Below are 22,792 nucleotides of genomic sequence, written 5' to 3' on the forward strand. Positions count from 1 at the left end.
CAATAGAGGCAGGATGGCTCATGCGTAAAAGGGAATGCCCAATACAGAGCATTCACTTCTCCCACTCTAATGATCCTGTCCAACAAGTATTTTAAATGTCACACCAGATGCTGGCACTGATGTCACACATCTGATTGTGGGATGTGTAAAATCCCACACAGTTGCTGCAATGTCACACCTTGGCTGGATTTGGTGTAAAACGCAAAGGCATCTTCATGCTTGAAGGTTACATCTCGGATGAAATCATTCGTCTTCACGTCCCTAAATAATGTTCCTTATATTTAATTCATACTATGTTTTGTTGTGGGGGATGAAAAGCATCAAATTGTTTCCACTTTACTCAGTCAACCATTTTGTATTCAGCACAAGTTTCACAATGCTGCAGCAAATATGCTGTCTTTACACTTCTTTGTTCCAATCAATATTCCCCCAACAGTGCTTATTATCACAGCTAGGAACCATCCACGTTAAAGTGTGTGTATGTGCACTTATGCAAATTTCAAACTGTGCAGCAATTATTGCAGTGTTATGTGATTTTGAGTAAACGTTTCATTAGAATTGCACTGAGAAGTCTGCCGCTGCTTCATGCGCTCCTTCCAGGGAAAAGTTCCTTTTCTCAAATGGACGGGATGTTTTCCCTCTCGATGACCTTGGGAAAACCTGTTGTTGGATGTCACCCTCGCAACATGAATGGATTCCTTAAAAGGTTTGTAGCCAGTTTTCACGGGCTGCAGTTTGAATCATTTGGTGGTCTGACGTGCGCCACCTTGTGTCCAGCATCTATTAAAATCTATCGGGCATTTCACATGACTTCTCACCATGGTTAATTTAGCTAACGAAAACTAACGAAAAACAAACAAACAATGTCATTAATGAAATAAAATAAAAACAAAAATTAAAAAACAAACTGAAACTACATTTTATGTTTACAAAAAAATGTCCTTCGTTTTAGTCTTTGGTAATTAACTGAGCCTTTGGGGAAGATTTTTAAGTATATTTATTTCTATATTAACCGGAATAAGGACATTTGAAAGTGTGTCACACAGAAGTGATGTCATCTAGCAGCAGCCAATAGAAAAGCACCTTCAGATGACGTCGCTCCTAGGCGACGATTTGACATGCTTAACTTTTTACTTCAATGGCTCAGGTCGCCTGCTATTTCATTAAACTCATCCGAAATGCAACACTAGATAAGAAATGTGTTACTTTTGTTCATTTTACCATGGTGTTTATTTAATATTGTGCACAAGTAATAAACTTTTTTTTTAAATAAAGAAAAATAATACTGAAACTAATAAAAACTAACAGAACCACCCTGAAAACTAAGTACAATTAAATACATTTAAAAAGCTAAATAAAAAGGAACTCAAATGAAAATTCCAAAACTATAATAACCCTGCTTCCCACGTATTTCCGATGGCAAAAGCCCAAATGATCTCAGATGGCACCACAAGTAAACAAACCCTTCTATGTGATTTGACCAAGAAAACAGGGTAAAAGGCCTAAATAATGATTTTAGTCTTCTTTTTTTGCTGCTGTATTTTGAATGTGTGAAGTGTCAGTCAAAACGAAGATGATACGTGAGGTAAACTGCTTGAAAGGGAGACTCAATAGTGGGTGTCATTTACAATTTCAATGGGTGAGTTGATTCAAAAATAGATGAGGAAATTCAGACATAGCTGATCACTGAGGGCTAATGAATTCAGGAGAGAGCATTAAATGAAATCCCTTCACCAAACAGCATACGATTGTGTGCTTCTTTTGTTGACTGATGCCATTTGTTAAACTTCTAATTTCCTCTTATCTCGCTATGACTTGACTTTTCTGCTTAGATTAATGGCACAGGTGTGCTCTTCTGTCAGCGAAATGGATAGTGTGCTGTCGTCTTCGAGAGGGCTAGCCATTTTTTTTTCAATCAAAGACAACCTGACCAAACGTTTTACACATCGCTGTGGGAAAATGGCTTCCCCAAACGTGATGAATGTTTGTTTCCCTATCTCCCTTGTGATTATGCCGCCAGGCTCTCTTGCAATCTTCTCCGTACAACTATTTAAGACATCGACTCAATTTATCCTCCTCACCCATAGGTTCCACTTTTATTCAATTAGATCTTTTTGAAGAAAACAAAATCATTTTGAGGCTTTATGTGGCAGCGTAAGCCCATACACAACAAGTTGTTGTCATACACTCTAAAAACAATAACCTAACTATGGGTCAAACATGGACCGATCCTCTGCTTGGGTCGTTTGACCCAACATTGAGTCAAGAAATGGGTCTTTCAGCGTAAAACAACTATTAAGTATTGGTCAGATCCTTTTTTTGGGTAAAAAAATTGGGTCATTTTGTATAAAAGAACCCAGAAAGTTGGGTCAAATTGACCCATAAAGTGGATCAGTAATTTTTGTATCCATAATTTGGTTACTTTTTTTAAGAGTGTATACTATAAAAACAGTTGGGTCAAGAGTAACCCAATACAACATATCAAAATGTTTGTAAACATTCATTAGCAATGTACTTGACTTCTGCTACTGACAACTGACACTACTCTCTAAAAACAGTTGGGTAAAAAATAACTCAACTATGGATGGGTAAAAAATGAACCAATCCTCTACTTGGGTCGATTTAACCCAACTTTAAGTCAAGAAATGGGTATTTCAGCATAAAACTCATAAATATTGGTCAGAGCCTTCACTTGGGCCAAAAAAATGGGTCATTTTGTATAAAATAACCCAGAAAGTTGGGTCAAATTGACCCATTAAGTGGATCGGTCCATTTTTGATCCATAATTGGGTTCCTTTTTATTTTTATTTTTTTAGAGTGTACACTCTAAAAACAGTTGGGTCAAAAGTAACCCAATTATTTGACCCAACTTTCTGGGTTATTTTATACAAAATGACCCAGATATGTTCTATACAATAATTTCTCATGATCCCATAAAGATGGAAGAGGATTGGAAGATAGTTTGGACCCAACACCGGACACCATTTCAATAATGATGCTTTGTGCCATTTGCTTTTGTCATTGTGAGCCCAAATTGAAATGGAGTCGTGTTGATGCAATGAAAAGCTTAACAGAGGCATTATTGATATTCAACATTGACTTTGATTGGGCTGTCATTGCAGCTGGTTACTATGGCAACAACCAACAATGGGCTGTCAGCATCATTTGAGGGAGGTGAGTGTGACACCTCTACGCATGTCCCTGTCGAAAGACGAAGCAGTTGAAAAGAAAAGGGGGAACTCACGGGACAGGAAGATCACTGCCATGAGAAATGTTTGAGGACTGAACTGACAGACAGGTTGGAACGTTTACAAGAGCAAAGCTTTCAAAGTAAAATGGCTAAAAGAGAGTGGTTACTCTTTGCAGAGGGCAGCGTATTTGTTTAAGCCGCTCCGAACACTGACTCATTAGTTGCCCCTTGAGGACAAAAAGTGTGTTTTGACAACTCAGGTCTGTAGTTACACAAAACACTTCCTTTCTTCTTCTTTTGTTTGGACCAAGAGGAAATTAAACTGGAGGGATTCACGACACTGAGCCCCGACTTCCTTCTTACGCGTAATTGGAACCGCTTTTATTTATATGACTGACTCACTTTCTTACTGCTCATATAATACAGAATTTGATGTTTTGTCACCTTGCAGCATTGCTGGGGAGGTGGTTGCCCTCGGCAACATAATGCTCTCTGTATTAGATTATGCCGGAGAGTTTGGGAAAGCCTCTACATTTGAGGCGCATGCTTAATTTAATAACTGCACTAATAAAGTAACCCATTCTGGAACTTTGACACCTGTGGCTAAAATTCCAACCCTTCTTTTGTAGACAAATTCAATAAGATGCTTGTACAATATCTCACCAAAGTGAGTACATTTCTACAGATATTTAATTATATGTTTTCATGAGTCAACACCAAAGAAATTACACTTTGACAAAATGAAACGTAGTCAGTGTACAATTTGTATGAGTGTAAATTTATTGTTCCCTCAAAATAACTCAAAGTACAGCCATTAACTCATTCACTGCCATTGACGGCTATAGACGTCAAAAATTCATTTGAACTATTTCTATTAGTTTACATTTTTTCCCCACTTTTGTTAACAATAGTATGAAAACCTAGATTTGTTTTATTGTATTAGAACAGCTATAACATTTGTGATTAATTGTGAGTTAACTAGTGAAGTCATGCGATTAATTACGATTAAAAATTTTAATCGCCTTAAAAAAAGAAAAGAAAAAAAAGATGATTATGATGTTTGTTTAAAAAAAAAAAAAAAGGTTATAAAAATTAGGGGCATCAGTCGATTAAAATTTATCGCATGACTTCACTAGTTAACTCATGATTAATCACAAATTTTATATCTGTTCTAAATGTACAAAAAAATTCTAGATTGTCATACTCTTGTTAACAAAAATGGAATAAAATGTTAAACTAAAAGAAATAGTTAAAAAAAAAAAATTTTAAAGTCTATAGCTGGTCAATGGCAGTGAATGAGTTAATAATAGCTTAACTCCTGACAACAAAAGTGCGTAAACCCTTAAATGAAAATGGCAGTATATAGTAACGCCCAAAAATACTGATACTGTAGCCTACTAATAAGGCTACCTTTCTGAGATAGAAACTTATTCTAAATACAAGAGGAGGTTAGAATAATCATTTGCACAGAAAATGAACCAAAACACTCGTGAAAAAAATGCAACCTTTTTAATGTGTATTCATGCTAATCACGGCTTGGTTTGTCGGCTCAGAGCACATGAAAGGCGACCTGATAGCACGTTTGCGTCTGTTCATGAGACTGACTTTGAACTGGCGTCACAACAGAGCACCAAAACAACAAAGAATGTGCGGGCTTCAAACATGGAAGGGCAGCTCAACCTGATCAAAATGTCAACCCAGCCCCCAAAAAAAGAAGAAGATAGAAACCCATGATAAAGCATGTTGTCGGGGAACCATCGTCAGGACCGAGATGGCCTGGTTTCAAACTAATTTGTAAGTCCTTAGTAACACCATTATGTACACTAAGATTCCAGGATGTAAAAAAAAGAAGCGACATTTCGTGTCGATGTGTGATCCTCAATGGAGCTCCCAGTTTACCGTGCATCTCTAAGATTGCCTCCTGATTTGCTGTGTTTGCAAATGTTTCTGTGACAATAACCCTCACGCCTGCTTTGTGCATCTCACCAGCTTCCCATAGAGGCTCGTTTAGAATCCGAACAAAGAAAGGAAGAATGGCAAGTGACACTGATGGACAGGCTGCCCGACCCGGGCGACGTGACAAGCCTTATTCTGCCATTATTTGTCACCGCTTTCTCCTCATTTGGCTGCAGTGAGCAGACAGTCTGTATTTTCTTTTTGCAATTTAGCAAGCACAGTTTGGCACATTCGCTGCCATTTTGACTGTACTACATAAAATTTGTAATTTACTCATTGTATATTTAACTTTTACAAGTGATTAGATGTAAATGGGATTAAAAAAAAAAAAGAATTCTGCACATTCACTATGTTATATTGTTTTTTAAAAAATCAAATTTATCAAGTCTTATTTGCGTAACAGGTTAGCTTAATATATAATGCAAATGCACATCCCACATGATACAGTGCTGTTTTGTACGTAATTCCGTGTTAAGTGTCAACTAAGGGTGAAGTAATTCAAGTACCTCCATTCAAAAAAATGCTTGAAGATTGTTTTTCTGCCTCGGGTACCCGATTATTTGGTGTGGATGGTTGCAAAGACAGTCAAGCTAGCCATAGTAATGCTACACATGATAATAAAATTCCGCCAACGTGGTGAGAAGACCAATTTCAAAATAAAAAGTTCCCAAATACAGTAATAAAATGTCATCAGTGCCTTGTTATGCTGTTTAGAAGTTGGTCATGGCAGCATGTGATGGTGTAGCAGCTAAAAAGTCTTCTTGACTGGAAAGTTGCAGCCCAGTATTTTTGAAAAACGGTTGCCCTCAACCGACATCAACACAATGTCATCCTGAAATCATGTTCAATCACTAATTAAAGACGCTTAAAAAAAAAAAGAAAAGAAAAAAATTACACTGACATTGCGCCTCTTTCAAGGGTTTGTGGCTAGGGGCTAGCAGCTAGCAGCTAGCCGCTAAACGAATGCCCCATACAGGCTGGCAAGGGCAGTTTAATAGGCGAAAATGACTCTGCACACTTTGATGCTGATAGCCTGACAGCTGCAGTTCCTACAGATCCATTTAACAAACCAGTCTAACTCAAATGTGCAGTTTTAGCCCTCAAAATCTCTTCTGTGGTTCTGATAGCACTTTGCCTCATAGCTAGACCAGACGTCTTGGCTTTATGAGACAGTCCCGATTTTGAGCATTGTCGCGAGTCCTGGCAGATTTTGCCAGCCCCATTGTTTTGTCACACCTTTACGCAGTTCCTGTCCCGGCATCCTGGTTTTTGGCCATGTGTGTCAGTCACACAGTTGTCATAGTGATTCATATGATAAATCAAATAAAATGGAATTTAACGGTTAAATCCCTTTAAATCCCTTTCTCATTGTTATCCACATTTAATCGCTAACAGGCGTATTTCCATACCAGAACTAGAACTACTTCCTGCTTCCGTGTCATGGGAATCATGGGAAATGTAATCCTACTAGCCTAATGGGCTCGACACACGGGAGGCGACAAGCGACAGCGAAATACGTACCTCAACGCCTCCCAGGTCTCAACACACAGGGACGCGATAAGCAGCCGCAACGGCAGCAGCAACATACGCCGCTCTCATGTTACAACAGATTGCCGATTAAAATTGGAGGGAATCTAAACATTTTCATTGTAAACACAGAAGTTTCACTACAGTACGTAAGTCCAGTATGAAGATCCATCCAATTCCTATTATTATTATTATTATTATTATTATTATTAACTGTTACAAAAACGGTAAAAAAAACTTACCGGACAATTTAACCCTATACCAACAAGCTGCACGTCTATGTGTACGAGCGCAAATTTTCACATGCATGAATGTTGCGTGTTGTCAAGGGGGAGGCAGGAAGGCGATTTTTGCCTTGTCGCTCTGCTTCCATAGGAAATGAATTGAGTCCTGCAGTTTTTGGAGGTTTCTCACTTCCAACACAAGCTGATTCCAATCAACAGTATCGTTATCAGGCTTATGCAGAGCTTGCTGATGAGCTGATCATATATCAGCTGTGTTGGAGAAGGGCAACATGCAAAACCTGCAGGACTCCGGCCTTCGATGCCCATCTCTGGTTTAAATGAACATCGTTTGACCTAACAGCAGGGGTGGTGTCGAAGGGCATCTATTAAAGGAAGGTCTTGCATGTTTATGATGTCTCCCTCCTTAAACACTGCAGCTGAGAGGCTCCTGCAGAACGTAATGATGAGCTGATGATTTGAAACACCTGGGTTGGAGGCAGGAGACACCAAAAACATGCAGGACTGCGGCTCTCGACGACCGAACTTGCCTATCCCTGGTCTCGTTCCTCCGGCGGGATCCCCAGGCCAGCCGAGAGACATAGTCTCTCCAGCATGTCCTGGTTCGTCCCCGGGCTCTCCTGCCATTGGTCTGCTTTTGTGTAATTTACAGTAACATTAGCAGTTAATTACAGTAACATAACGTTAGCCTGATCAGCTCTGCAGCGTGCTATCTAGTTCACCTTCAATAGAGTATTTATTGCCTCAATTAATTAGCCAGTCCCTCAATGTTAACTATGTCTGCTGAGTGCTTATCTGTGTATTTGTTCTTTCAACGGAGACAAATGCTTCCTATGCAGCAAGACGTGTGTGAAACAAAAATGCATGGACATGCTGACAAGTGTTGACAGAATGTGTCATTCTCGCCCTTTCTTTATAACATGTTCGCACCTTCTGCTGTGACACCCGCCAAGGTCAGCCGATCACGGCGCTTGCCGTCTCACGTCCTTACACAGCCCAGCGGCATGTTGCCCTTCTTTTCTCGTGGGTAACAACACAGTCTTTTCTTCCTACTCAGCAACAGTGTGATGCTGGGCCAGCGGGAGCAGAAGGGTCTTAAACTTGGCGCACTGCATCGCATTTGCTCGCATTTTATCGAAGATTGTGCCAATTGTTAAGAGATACTCTCTCGTGGAGCTTAATGTGTCGCTTAATTTCGGACATAAATAAATGAATGTGAACTTTGACAGCGAAAGGCCATCTCAGATGATAGCTGAAGCTTGGAACTGTTCAGTTAAGACGCAAGCGTGGTTGCACACAGATACAGTATGACAAGGTCATGGAGCTGTTAACTGTGTGGATTACAAAAATAATCCTTTTATGAAATAGTAATATGTTACTCACATACAGTAACTGGTGTGACCTATATGTTGATCTTGTAGAGTTGTCAGGGTAACAGATTGTACAGGTGTGAGCATATACGCACAGGCCACTTGAGGTACAATCTGATATAAAAATGATTGTTTTTATGTTGATAATAAGGAGTGACGGTGTCAGAGAGGTATTTCAAAAATCGAAATATACACATCGTTGTGTCATAACAGTCGTGTACCACTTCATTGTACTGTACTACAGTGTTTCTAATATTCTGGATACCCAATTAAATGCTTTTAGTAATAGTTTGATGCAGCAAAGTTCAAAATCTCTGCAAACATCGACAACTATGACCCAGCTCTTGCATTTTGTGAGCATACGTCTACACTACGTTCGCCCTTTTCCTTACCTTGAGTTATTATTTAAACTTCGATACAATGATGCTATCTTTTCTTATGACTTAATCAATGACCAAAATGACCGCATCCTCCCAAAAAACCAATATTGTTGTGCGGTAATGAAAATCTTCCGCCATAAAAGCAGTGCTTTCTCCTAAAGTAATTTACATTGATTTGTGCAACTACTTTGGCAAATTGAGGTGTTTGTGTTGCTCCCTGGTGCAAAGTAGTTGAACTGATGTCAATAGAATTTTGTGGTAAGCTTACAGTACAAAAAATACTTAAACAAATCTAAATGGAATTCTAGCATTTTCTGTATTCATCCATTTGACCATCTAAGGAAAGGGAAGCCTGTCCCTGGATTTCATATGGTAATAATTAGTGTGGGAGAAACTCACCATAAATATTCATGAGCGTGGTCGATCATGCATGCATTCATTTGTTACAGAGAATGACATTCAAAACATTCTTTCAAAACGGTTGCAGCAGTTAATCATATTTAAGCTCAAGATTTAGTCAAACATCCTTTTTTATATATATATAGAGCTGGTCCTCATTAGGAGTACGGGTGAGACGCATCTTATGTCAGCTGACTTTGAGATGAGAAGTGGGATGCACCCTGGAATGGTCAACAAATAAACCTGACACATTTTTACATATTTTTGTGTGTGTGTGGGGGGGGAAGCCAGCAAAAATGCATATTAAAAATTGTCTCTAGGGGGGTACAGTATAAACTTGGATCACTGGACATACTACTCCCACTCCACGCACACACACACGCACACCCCCACACACACCCCCCCACACACGCACCCCCCCCCACCCCACACACACCCCCACACATACACACACACACACACACACACCCCCACACACCCCCACACACCCCCCCCCCCACACACACACACATACATTTAACTTAAAAGGTTCCACTTCTTTGTCTTGGTGGTGCCAATCATATCTGACTACTATCCAGCCCCCCAAATGACTCAACTGACTCAACCTTTCTCCAAATAAATGGCTCATTGTTGAAGCTGTCCACCTACTGAAATCTGGATTCATTGCTTTCTTGCTTTCATGAATCAATCTGTCATGCTGTCACACCGTCTGGTGGATTTATTTGTGACAACTAGAATGTAACCTGTTAACGTTTAAATAAGTGTATGAGAACAAGCATAACTTACTTGCTCGAATGTGACAGTTTGTTCATCTGAATGTTTCTGGACCTTCTCAAGCAGTTCTTGTCCCAGCTTCTGAATGCTACATTTCAAACACAACATAAGTGAGGACATTTCTCAGTGGCCTCCTGGTACTGCGTGCAGGAAACTCAAACTGTATAAAAGTGCAGTGTTGTTATTTCTTGTCATCATCCTGTTTGGAATCTTGTGTTTGTTCATTTAGAGCAATTTGCCTTAATAATAATGTTTAACATCGATGTGATTTTGACTTCACGAACCATTGTATTGTTGCTGTAATGTAAGTAACAATAGCGTTGTTTATTTTTTATTCTTTTTGTCACACATACTGTATATTCAGACTGAAGGTTGTTTAAAGGCTGAGGGTAGCTCCTGAAAACGACATTAAGACTTGGCAATTTTGTGATCATTAAATGTAAACCAGGCACATCTGTGGCCATAAAAGTCTGGTTAACTGATTAAAGCACAGTCACCGTGGCAGCTAAGCTTGTCACTTTAATCTTGTTGATAGCCAGCTGCTTCCCCACCGTACAGTCTACACGATTAGATGCGTTTTCTTTGTAACGGGACGACCCTGTCCCAAAATAATAGTTGTCAAAACCCACCAGTCTCCTTAAGTGTCAGCTTTTTCCCCCACCTTCATCAAATCATTGGCTGGCGCCGCAAAACATGTGGGCCAACAAAGCTGGAGACACAACATGGGGAACACTTCCTTCTTGTGATTTATCATGCCGTGTGTGTCTTTGATAAATTAGATGGTTTAAAGGGAAGCTTGAGGCCGACACCTTTTTTATAGAGGGTTCAGAATGAATTAGTTCATGACATAAATTGTGAGCCAAGCTCTGTTTTTTTTGTCCTTACGTATTGCAGAGATTGTGGTTGTGCTGTGAGGGAGCCACTGACAGATTAAGAATATTGACGAGATAGATGCAGATGTCTTTTTGGATCTGGTATTCCTTTCTACGTATGACAGAGTTCATATGATAGTTTTACTGTACTAGTACATCCGTAATTTCATAATGCACAACATCATCAAAATCTAAAAGAATGTCAGATTTAGCGCCAGATCTTTTATGATGAGAGGATATCATTTACACACCCAGTAAAGCAATAACTCATCTCTTCGCCCTCACACACAAACCCTCTGTACGCTTGCCACGCGTTGCAGTCAGATCCGAGTGGCTGCGGGGCAGGATTGTCCTGTCAGCAGCGGGCTGAATGCCTGATTCAGCTGTTGGTGCCACTGCAGTCGTATCCAGGATGGATACGAGGCCGTATTGCTGCGGCACACCGCTCAAGTGGGTGAACCTTTGCTCTCCAGTTTCAATCACTTTGAGCTCAAAGCCCAATCAGTTGTACATCGTCATGTCCATGTAAAAAAGAATAATAATACAGACTTCCTGTTATTGTCCAGGTATCCACAGCCTTATTTCTATGAGACTGCAGTGTTGACCAATGCACTACTGTGCTGTCATCAGCGTAAGCAGGTGACAAACTGTAGTGTATACTGAAAGTTTTTGAGATAAACTGTATGATTTAGCAGAACTGTGGTATTGTATGAGGAAGTCCAGTGCAACAGAGAAGTAATAGTATGTTTGACTATTGCAGTGAGACACTCGTGAAGAGCAATGTAGTAATCTGAGCCTCTTTTTGTCTGCCGTACTGATGTACAGACTGGCAGGTAAAGTCAGCTAGTAATCTCGGTGGAATATACTGTAATTGGTTGCAGATGAAATTGAGGTCTTAAGTGCACGGAGGTAGCGGGTACAAGACAACCAGCAGAGATGGAGGTTTGCGAAAATCCAATTGTGTAAAGATGGGGAAATAGAAGTAGTAGAAGTCATCGTCATTGCAAACAAGATTTTTAGCTTAGCAAACATATTTAAACAGACATACTTAAAGGGAACCCCGACTGTCATGACAAGTTTGCTCTATATTATTTATTTGGTTGTTACTAACATAACTATGAGATTCATTTTCAAAAATAATTTCCAGGTAATTACATTTTGTAGAAACTTTATTTGGACGTACGCCGCCATTGTTAGTTACGTCGCAACACATTCCGTGCGTAGTGACGTAGAATGTCGGCGGCTCTCTGCCGAGCAATGTGAAACGCCTAGAAAGAAAGCAAGGTAAGTCTCGTAGCGTTCCTAAAAAAACAACATGCGATTGGGAGAGTCGCCCTCCCCCACGCCGTGCTCTTGTCATTCACCAGACGCATTCAAGAGTTTCACATTGCTCGGCAGAGAGCCTGCCGCCATTCATCGGGCTTCCTTTTGAAAAAAAAAAAAGATATAAAAGAAGACAACTTCATATTTAACAGCCAATCATCTGCTTGCAAATACCAAATCAAGCCGATGATCCATTGATATCATTAAACATCTACATTCTTCGTTTGTGATGCTTTTCCAGGCTTTCACCGCAGCTTCCTTCACTCTCCTCTTTAGGAAATGCATGCTCTTTAGAGTTTAAGTCTGGAGAATGACACAAAACAAAACACCTATCAGTATCTTTGCTCACATGAAAGATAGGAAAATTCAATAAAATGTATCTGATGACAATTTAAATTCCTGGAAATCAAAGCTGAACTGTTGATCTCTTGTCATACTTTAATGACTGACTTTCTTCAGAATTGTGAATGTTCATATTGTCTTATCTTTGACGAAAACTAAAGCACTGCTCTTGGCTTTGCGATCTTCAGACTCAGATTCAACCCAGCTGTGACAAATGTTCCTTGTGATGCAGTTCTTACAATTCCACCGAGGAAAGGTACCTTGATCTTTGGAAGGAAAACACAGCGCCACATCAAAGATGCTCTTGTGACACGAGAAGTGGTAGTCGCTGCGGAACATTGTGTGTGTGCATATGCCTGCACGACACATTGTGCAAGACCTAGAGAGTCTGATGGTGCAATCGGGAAGAGAAGGCACCAGGAGTGTTACCAAGCAGCTTCTTCTCTATTACCTCCCTCATCTCGAGCGCAGCCAGTCGAATCGTTTCTCTTCTCAACATGTTTGTGCGAGAGTTGTTTACTGTTGCCAACTGCTCTGTTCTCACCTCCAATTCAAGCACTTTGGCAGGGATTAAAGGCAGCACATTCAGGCAGAGTCATCTTTGCTCTCCTCCTGCAGAGATAAAGATGTATTCATCCATCCATCTTCTTGTCCTCATTATGAGCAAATTGGAGCCAATCCCATCTGACTTTGGGCAAGAGGCGGGGTACACCCTGGATTGGTTGAAGATGAAATGCAGTATAAATTTGAACACTTGTAAGACTTAATGCTGTAAAATCTTGAAGGTTGTGCAGCAAGGGTGACCATGGCACAAACTATTTCTTCCTACAAACCGCAAAGCTTTTACATGTAATGAATGAAGGTAGGACCTCGTCCCCGACTCGACCCACCAATCAGTGCCAAGGAAAGACCCCGATCACCACACTGTAAAAAAAAAAAGGTGAGAAAATGTAAAATATCATGGCAACATGTTTGAGTTTTCTCAACTTTTGCCTACTGTTTTTGACTTAAGGTTTATAAGTTCTGACAAGAGTTCTGCCAATTTAGATCTTCCTGTTCACCTAAAGGATAATCCTGGGAGGCTAACAAAGATATTTGGATTCCAATGCCATGTATTTCTGCCTTCACCAAATGCAGATATTCTTGTTGAATAAGCATACAATTGTTCCTTCAATGCCATGTATTTCTAAATTCACCTAACACAGATATTCCTGTTGAATAAATGGTACTTCATTTATATACTGTAGCACTTTTTCACTTTAAAAGGCCCTCAAAGCGCTTTAAAGCGTTTTTGACTACTCATTCACCTACTGATGACGCAGCATCAGGAGCAACTGGGGGTTCAGTATCTTGCTCAAGGGTACTTTGATGTGGTCACAATTAGCCAGAGGTCAAACCCACAACCTCTGGGTTGGAAGACAACTACGCCAGGCCCATACTAACCATAGAATTCTAACTCCAGCGAGTTTAAAATTTACCTATAGAAATGAAAATGTATGTTGCTGTAATTCTATTTGAAAAATGCTCATAAATAGATATTGAATAAAACAAAGCACAACTGAAAGTTATCTGAAATCTTATTTATTTTGTTGAACAGTTACTCAAAAACATTTCAGAATGTCAAAAAGTTTTCCTGGTTTCTTTTTGGGGTGCTTTGAGCACCGCAGCATAGATGTTCTAACTGAAGTCCAGAACAAAAAAAGACAAAGAAAGCATTGGGGTGTCCTGCAACACACAATCACTCATACACGTCCCAACACGACACTCAAACTGCAGACCAGGCGAAAATCCATCCAAATAATTCGGTTTACATCCAACTTTCGCCACGTTTCGTCAAATTTTCTTTGGGGGATTTCAAGTCCAGAAAATGTCTATGGACCACCATTACACGACTCAGGCTGGCTCAGGTGCAGTCGAAAGTCCGTTAGGTGGAGTTCAATTTTTTTCTAGGTAGAGTGTTCAAACTACTATAATAATCTTTGTTGTGCTGTTCAGAAAATCTTAGTTAGCTGGAGGGTGGGGAAGCGTTGTCGTTGTCTTGCCGTGGTTACGGCCGACACTAATCTAGGCCTGATTATTTCTGCAATGCTACAATAATAAATAACTTCCACCAATAAACTAAGAGAAGAAGGAGACGGAGAAGAACTCCCCCAGAACTGTGACATGTAAGACAATCTCATTTTTAATGCTTAATTTGAGCTGGTTGCATCACTTGACAAAGTTTGTTTACTTGAAAAACATTATTTCAACACTCGCCAGTTCATCGTGATAATAATAATGTCAGAGTGATGGAGCAAATAAATCATTTCCAGAACTGAAAGGCATCATTTCCCAATGGTTGTAAATCACTGCTCTAGAGTGATGCATGGCTCGTCCTTCGTTTCCAACAAGGAGGTGCTAATCCTTACAAATGTTTTATAAGGATATTGTATCAGAGCAGTGTTCTTATAGGCCAGCTGTTGCCATGAGGAAGTCACTCATTTAGCTGCTAATATGGCGAAGAACTGTGTTGTTCTTCACACATGACACTAGCGGAGGTTTGTGTACACGTAGGCAACAGAGATAGCCATGAATGCAAAGACAGGAGCAATGATTGGCTGACAGGCCACGCCTCCTCAGAGCAGCAGCTAACATGCTGTTGTCCCGCTGTTTCCATGGCAACGTCTCCGAGGTGCGGCTCAGCTCCAAAGCGGAGTGCTGATTCGAGGTGGGGGAGGGTTTAGGAAGCAGAAGCAGGTGGTGGGTGGAGAGAAACGGGAGTACAGTTGGAGAAGGATGTTGGGGCGTGGGGGCCCTTGTGTTTAAATAGCGCGAACACAAGGAAACCAAACGCTCACGTCTGTTCACTCTGTCAGCGTGAGCTCATGGAAACAAGCAGCGTTGAATCACTTTGTATTTCATCCACTGTGCACATGCTCGATGCTTATGTGCAAAGTAGCCTACATGGTCAATAGCATTTACATAAATACTGTAGCGTATTTCAACCCACACATAGATTTAGCTCGCCATGTTCACTGCCAGACTTGACGGGTGAAGAAAAAAAAATGCTTCACCAGCTTTAAAGTGCTCAGCTCAGTTGCTATTGTTCAAGGCTGTTTTTATACTTTCAAATGATGGGACTTTAGAACAAACAGAGGCTTTGTATATTTTATAAATGTATTCACAAAGGCAAACAAGTGAATTTAAGAAACTAAATTGTATCCGAAATGAATCAATCAGACTATATAACACTTTTCATTCCTCAACATGTTACGCAAAGTGTTTTGCAGTACAAAATAAAATCAAGCAAAACAAAATCCAATGCCTCCCACACACATAAAACACACGCACACACACACACACACACACACACACACACACACAAATCCTCACATCCATCCCGTCTCCCACAGAACATATGTTTGTCCTGAAAGGAAGGCATCTAAAGCGCTATCTACTGCCATACACAAAACAGTGCATATGCTGCATTTTGAGCTAACAATACTTACAAGGTTCTTGTAACTCATAAAACTGAGTTGGCTATATTCAAGCTTTTGAAAGACTTTACAGGCTATATCAGTGAGATCAAATCTTAATGTGATTTAATAACCACATGTCTGTTCTACTCTTTCGGCCAATTTCTAACAGCAAAAAGCAAAAGTAGCCTAGCTTGTAAAACGACTGTTGATGCTAATGTTTGCTTTGGTTAGGGTAACCAGACGTCCCGTTTTGGCCGGGACAGTCCTGGTCTTGAGCCTTGGGTCTCGCGTCCCAGCAGATTTTGCCAACCTCATTGCTTTGTCCCTGCATTACGCGGGTCTCGTTCCAGCGTCCCGTATTTTTCCATGTTGTGTATGTCACACAGTTGTCATTGCGATTCATACGATAAACCCATTAAAAGGGAATTTAACTGTTACATTTCTTCCTATTTATTTCCATTAATATTTATTTGAATTGTCATCCGCGTTCGCATCTACTCGATAGCAGTCAAGCATCGACCAGAACTAGAAGTACTTCCTGCTTTCACTTCTAAGAATCATGGGAATTAGAGTCCTATTCCCCATTGCGGTCACCTCTCGCCTGGCAGACAACGCAAGCTGACATTTGAAACGGTATATTTTTAGGTAAACGGCACAGCCAGCTTTGGCACAGAGCAAAAAAGTTAGGATAATGGTGGGTGCATGGATTTGCTTGTTAAGCGAGAGTTAAGATAGAATTAGTATTAGCGATGCAGATAACTACCCCTGTCGGCCGTCTTTTACTTGTCGTTGAGGAAGATTAAGATAATGATTAAATTAGGTGACATTTATGTGTGTTTAACAGTCTGGGTTTTCAATTTTGAAAATCTGGTCACACTAGCTCTGTTGTTTATGTTCAGTGCAACGTGCTATTTTACATTTAGCTGATAACAGTTGGCTTCAGTGATAAGCTAAATATATGGTCTATGGTCTTCTTCCTTCAGCTATTTTTTTTTCTCCAAAACTAACTTTCCATCTACATGTTCAAGCAATGAGGCCTCGCTTCTTTCACATGCATCAGTATTATCGTGGGGCCAGGAATTGGGGCACTCATAATAGTTCCATGTCGCCTGGGGTGCGGAAATAGATAAGTGCAATTGAATGTGTTGCGCTTTCTGTAATTAATTCTAATCAACATGGTAAAACCCCAGCCCTAGGATACACTAACAAAGTGGGACAGGATACTGTCATTACTACGAGGAATATTTATCATAGCAGTAAACAGCAGGTTTATTTTTATTTTTTTTCACTCACATTTATAATCATCAGAGGACATTCTATAGGAGGTGGCATCCCAAGCCATCGTAATGTGTATCATATATCAGAAGAGATGAAGCTGGCAATGAGGCAGAACCAGCAGAAGGTGAGAGCTGAGATCTTCTGCATTGTGGTACAGTATTCCGACGACTTTCACAAATGCACACACGTTCAGACACAAATTACAACGACACGATCTAACGCATAAAAGCTGCGCGCACGTACCTGACAGATTTCTTTCGCCTAAGGTTCTATGGAAGAAGCTTTGCGGAAATCTGTGGTGGTTATCAATTTTTTGGGCTCCAATTACATCAATTTTTATTACATTGCTGTGGTGTGTTTGAGTGCGTGTATGTTGAAGTGTCTGAACCGTAGATGGTACCTGCTTGCTTCTGTCAATGCAGCAGCTGATGGGAAATCATTACAGATCCTGGCAAATTGCCAGTATGTGGTAACCAAGGCAACCACACTGCTCCATCCATCTTGGCTGTGGTGATGTTTAAGAAGAGCCTCGATTTCTAAAGCCTCACTCTCCGTAATGGCTTCTTTGATTGGCACATGCATATGAATAAGCCAGGATCAAGGTTGCTTAGGCTTTGCAGTGGTTGATAACATATGCATTTGGATATGGATTGGTTTAAGGGGAAGTCCTTAGAGAAATTGGCTAATTAAAGAAACATTTTACTTTTAACATTTTATTTTTGCACTTACTGGTTGTAATTATTTTTTTTCCTGAAGTTCAATTCAATCACATTCAAGGGGGTTGCCAGGTCGCTATGTATGAAGATGTTCAATTTGGTGCTGATCCAAATTAGAACAGTTTGGCCTTGGAACAATATTTCCGCTCCACTGAGTGCCGTTTTTGTGAGATGATGCCAAGTAACTTGTGAGTCATCATGTAGTCCTGCTGTTCTCTGTGGTCAAAACGATCCCAATTTCATCACTTTCAGAGCATGTTGACTGTTATTGTGTTTAAGTGTTATGACATTATACAAATATGATGGCCCAGATAGGCATTGATTACAGTGGTAGAGCTACATTACCAGTGAAATGTCATGTCCTGATTATCCTACTATCCTATCCTTCTCAACTTCTGTATTCTGGTGAATCATCTATGTCGTTTTACATCAAATCAAATTTTAAATGTATTCATATAGGACCTTTTATATACATAAAATGCAACTCAAAGTGTTGTGCAATTAAAACAATCCATCATAAAACATTAAAATGACTAACATCAATTTCGTGCCCAAAGCACGTAACACTCTTAAGGTGGTAAAAACTGATCTTAATTAAGTTCTTCACACATTGTGAGCTTAAAAAAAAATCTCGTTTTGGTAAAAGTTTCTCTCTCTTACCTTGAGGGCCGATAATTAAAACTTCTGTTTTGTCCCGACTGAGCTGTAGAAAATTCTCTGTCATCCATGACTTAATATCTAAAATACAATTTGAAAAGGGTTATCAATAGCCCTCTTGTCATCAGGAAATGCAACAATGTACAGCTATGTATTATTAGTGTAACTGTGAAAGCTAACACCGTGTCTCTCGATGATGTCCTCCAGGGGGAGAATATAAAGATTAAAAAGTATTAGGCTTAAAATTTAACCTTGCACCTAACTTCCCAGTCTTCTCCTTTGTCCTCTTTAATGGTATTCATACACCTAATTTAATGATCCATTCAGTGGCATCTCTGACATGACAAGTTGAGTGGGGCCCAACAGTGGGCAAGACATTCACAAGCAGCAAAGCCTAAACAATAAACTGTGATTCAATTCAAGATCACAATCCGATGGAAATGCGCTATATAAATGAAGTAGCCTACCATTTATTCATAGCCTTACAATTTAAGGCTATGAATAAAAACTTCAAATGGTTTAAAATAGGGCTGTGCAATTAATCAAAATCCAATTTCAATTTCAATTAGTACACTCGAGTAATTGAAATTATTTGTATATAATTCTTACAATTTTTATTTGTCTTAATATTTTTAAATGTTTAAGCATTTTCTAGTTTTGTATCAAAAATAATTGTTTGAATAATCGTGATTTAAATTCTTACCAAAATAATCTGGATTATTATTTTTTCCCTAGTCGAACATCCCTCGTTCAAAATAAAAATGCTACTCACCAGTGCTGTTCATTCAGCTCGGTTTCTAGCTTAACTTTATTTCCAATTGGCCCGATTTTATTTGCTGCTTTAAATTCAGCACATGGAGATGTTTTACTGAAATTACTGAAAAGTGTGCTGTCCACAAGCTGTGCTGCTATAAGGTGGTCTCACCTCCTTCACAAGCTTCCTTCATAACTGTTTTCCCTCTGTTTTTTCAGTGCTGCCTCTCTCTCTTGAGAGATGACATCATCAACAAATCGATTTCATTCATATTGTTGGTTTGCTATTATGTATAGTCTCTTTGCTCTCGATGAAAACTACTTACTGCTGTATACTGCGGCTGCCGTCCGCCAAAACTGAGTGTGTGTTGATTGGGTCTTGACATCACGTGACATCAGTCCTGTATTTTAATTGGATGACGGGACCAGTTAATGTAGCCCCATTGCTGTCTTTTGAGAGCATGTTGGGACATGCGCAGTGTGATTTGAGTGGCTCATAGCTTTAAACACACGCTCCGGCCCTATTTCAGTCTTTCCTGTTTAGAAAGATAGACAATTGAACTTGAAAGAAGACCAATTATAAGACTGCATAGTGCTCAACAGCGCCATCTGGTGGCAACCGGCCCCACTGGCCCCAAATGCAGAGACGTCACTAGATCCATTACAAGAGCTTTATAATTGTGAACATTGACATTCATAATTCATAGGTATTAATAGGGGTGTGTCAAAAAATCGATTCTCAAAAGAATCACGATTCTCATTTAGTATAATTCAGAATAAATTTTAAATGTCCCAAAAGCGCTTTTATTAAAATTATTTTATACTGTCTTGCCCTTGTTAGTGTGTGCCTTTACTGGGAGCGCTGTTCATGTTGTACCCGATTTGGCCGCTTAGGGGCAGTGTGGTTCCGCGCGTTCTGATTGTTAATGTAAAAGTAACTAATCAAGTTATACCAGTAAAAGTTGTTGTTTTTTGCAGCGTAGGAAGAGCATATGCTGGTGAGTAATGTTAAAATGCTTCGCTGTATATTTTCCTGAAAAGTTTTGTATGAATAGCCGTTCTTTTGAGTGATAAAAGTGTCGTGGGGAGTGCGCTATTTAGCATTAGCGAGTCAGACATCTATTTATTGCATATCTATTTATTACAGCCGAAATCATTATCAATCAAATCCTTTTGAATCAAAAATCAATTCTGAATCAAGTTGTAGACTCAAAAGTCGGAATCGAATGGAGTTAATGATGAGACTAATTAAGAATAATTAATAATTAAGAAATACATTCCAAGACTTCTGTCTGTGTGAGAGAGAGAGGGAGATTGATTGATTGATTGATTAATACTGACATCAACCTTTTAAAAGATGTTTTCCCTCATTGCTATCTCTGTCGTTACTGCATGTGTGTGTGTGTGTGTGTGTGTGTGTGTGTGTGCTCATGGGCTGCTTCTCTGGAATGTGTTGAATGCAGGGAATACGTTGTTGTCACTTGTCATTAAAGTTAACCAGCTTCAACCATGAGATAGTTATATATTGTCTTGAGACCCCAAAAAAAGCTCCTCTATAACCAAGTTTACTGGCTAATGATTTTGATGTAGTGTTGAGGTTTATTTGCTTCACCCTCCTTCAGAACCCATCTTGAGATCCTTTTAATTCATTATCGTGTTGACGGCACTCCTCAGAGGCTAAAAGCTTTTCTGTGGTCCAGGCGCAAAACAAATTTCAGATCTTCCTGATTATCAAGGTCAATGCAACTCCAACTTTGCATAGATGTTATTTTTTACTTTTAATCACATTACTTGATGCCCGCCTCCCCTTTTAACATCTTACTATTTCATATATAAAAAAAGACACGCTTATTAATATGCTTCAGTAGCAGGTTTTGGAGACTGATGCTGTTAAGTATTGCAAGCTAATCCTGCTCTGTGAGCAGCCAAGAGGAAAATCCTGTGGTGACTGATGAGAGCCGATTCATCACATCACATCAATGCTGTTCATGTGCCATTTCTTCTCAAAAATTTCTTCCAAACAAAATACACATGCTCTGTACACCTACACACAAGTGCGCTTATTCGAGCTCGATGTTACATTTTCACTGACCTCTAAACTGTTACTTTACAGTAACTTCCCTTTAAATTTGGTTCTGTGAAAATATTCATTTGATCCATTTTGAGGCCTGAGGGAAGTTTGGTTTATATTATTTTCCCATATGTGTCACAGCATTAGAAAATGACTCAATTAACTTGATGTAGCATGAGGGTACAAAATAATAATTGACGCCAGACTGAATTTTAATTTATCCTCACAGTTTGTGGTCTCTGTAGAGTTATGGTAATTTGAACATGTGCAGTGATGAATATGTTTACATTTATTTTACATACAGAATAGTCAGGCGGCAGTTTTAGTTTGTGAAGCTCTCCGAATGTATGTGAGCGAGTTAAAATGAAACATTTGAATGCTATTCATCGTTACTGTGCACGACGTCAATGTGAGTAAAGATATGGATGCAAGACTAAAACACGATACATTATTTTCAGTGGCCATGTCACTGATATGGTGCAGGTGAGGCGGTAAGAAACAAATTGAATGTCATGTGAGGAAAATCAACAGAGCCAAATGGCAATATGTGAAAAGAATGAAGCTGGATGGAAAACAGGTTTCCCATTTCTGAAATATTAAACACATGCTCATTGCTTTGATAGCAGGGAGTATATACGAGACCGACATGAAGTATATTACATGAATGCCGCATCAGATATTGTAGCCTGATCTCTGTCAAGCAAATCAAAATTAAATTCTAATTCATTCAAGGGTCAGAGGTTTAGGGGTGCTGAGCTCTCGGCCAGGCAAGATTAACTGCTTTGTGCATACTAACGCAATTTCATTCCCGCATTTATGAAAAAGAAGTGTAACACTTTTTGGTCATGCGCATCCAATCAGTTAGCTTGTCACTATAGCATATTCGCTTTCATATTAACACACATATAGGATATAATGGCTAGCTTAGCCCATTCCAATAGAAAAAGAATATAATGTTGTGACTGTGTTTTCGGTTGGGTTATTGCGATGCTGTCAGTTGCTATGGTCCTGTATTTGTCACTCTTATTTTGTCATATATGCCTTTATTATGTCATATAGAACTGAGCATGGTCCTAGCTGGAATTGCTGAGTGACACTTTTGTCAGAACATCAAGGTTTCTTGGCTAGCTGACTTCCATGTGTTCTGCATCAAGCCTAAGGTTTCTTGGTCAAGGCTTCATATTTGTCGTCAAGTTTACTTTGTAGAGGGGTTGTTGATCTCATGCCATTGTGAATATGTCGACGTATCCTTAAGCAAGATACTGAACCCTCAGTTGCTGCTAATGCTGCGCCGCCAGCAGTCGAATGTAAAGCGTTTTGAGGGCCTTGTATGGTGGAAAAGCGTTATATTAAAACAAAAGTACAGAAAAATGACATACGGTGCTAACTCTGACCACCGGAAATGTTTCCTAGCTAGAAAAAAAAGTGTCAGCTAACTCCTACCTAACAATTTAATTGCTGTAATTTTGTTAAAATACTGTGTT

At 39.6% G+C, this 22,792-nt stretch overlaps 1 protein-coding gene across 1 annotated transcript in view; it reads left to right on the forward strand.

Annotated features, from left to right (window-relative positions):
• entrep2 (endosomal transmembrane epsin interactor 2) overlaps window positions 1-22,792 on the forward strand; it is an 85,131-nt gene that overhangs the window by 13,974 nt on the left and 48,365 nt on the right. The window lies entirely within an intron of this gene.

Source organism: Leptonotus elevatus, chromosome 3 (genome assembly GCF_054856555.1).
Source record: "Leptonotus elevatus isolate MCC_2025b chromosome 3, RoL_Lele_1.0, whole genome shotgun sequence".
In the NCBI taxonomy this organism is placed as follows: domain Eukaryota; kingdom Metazoa; phylum Chordata; class Actinopteri; order Syngnathiformes; family Syngnathidae; genus Leptonotus; species Leptonotus elevatus.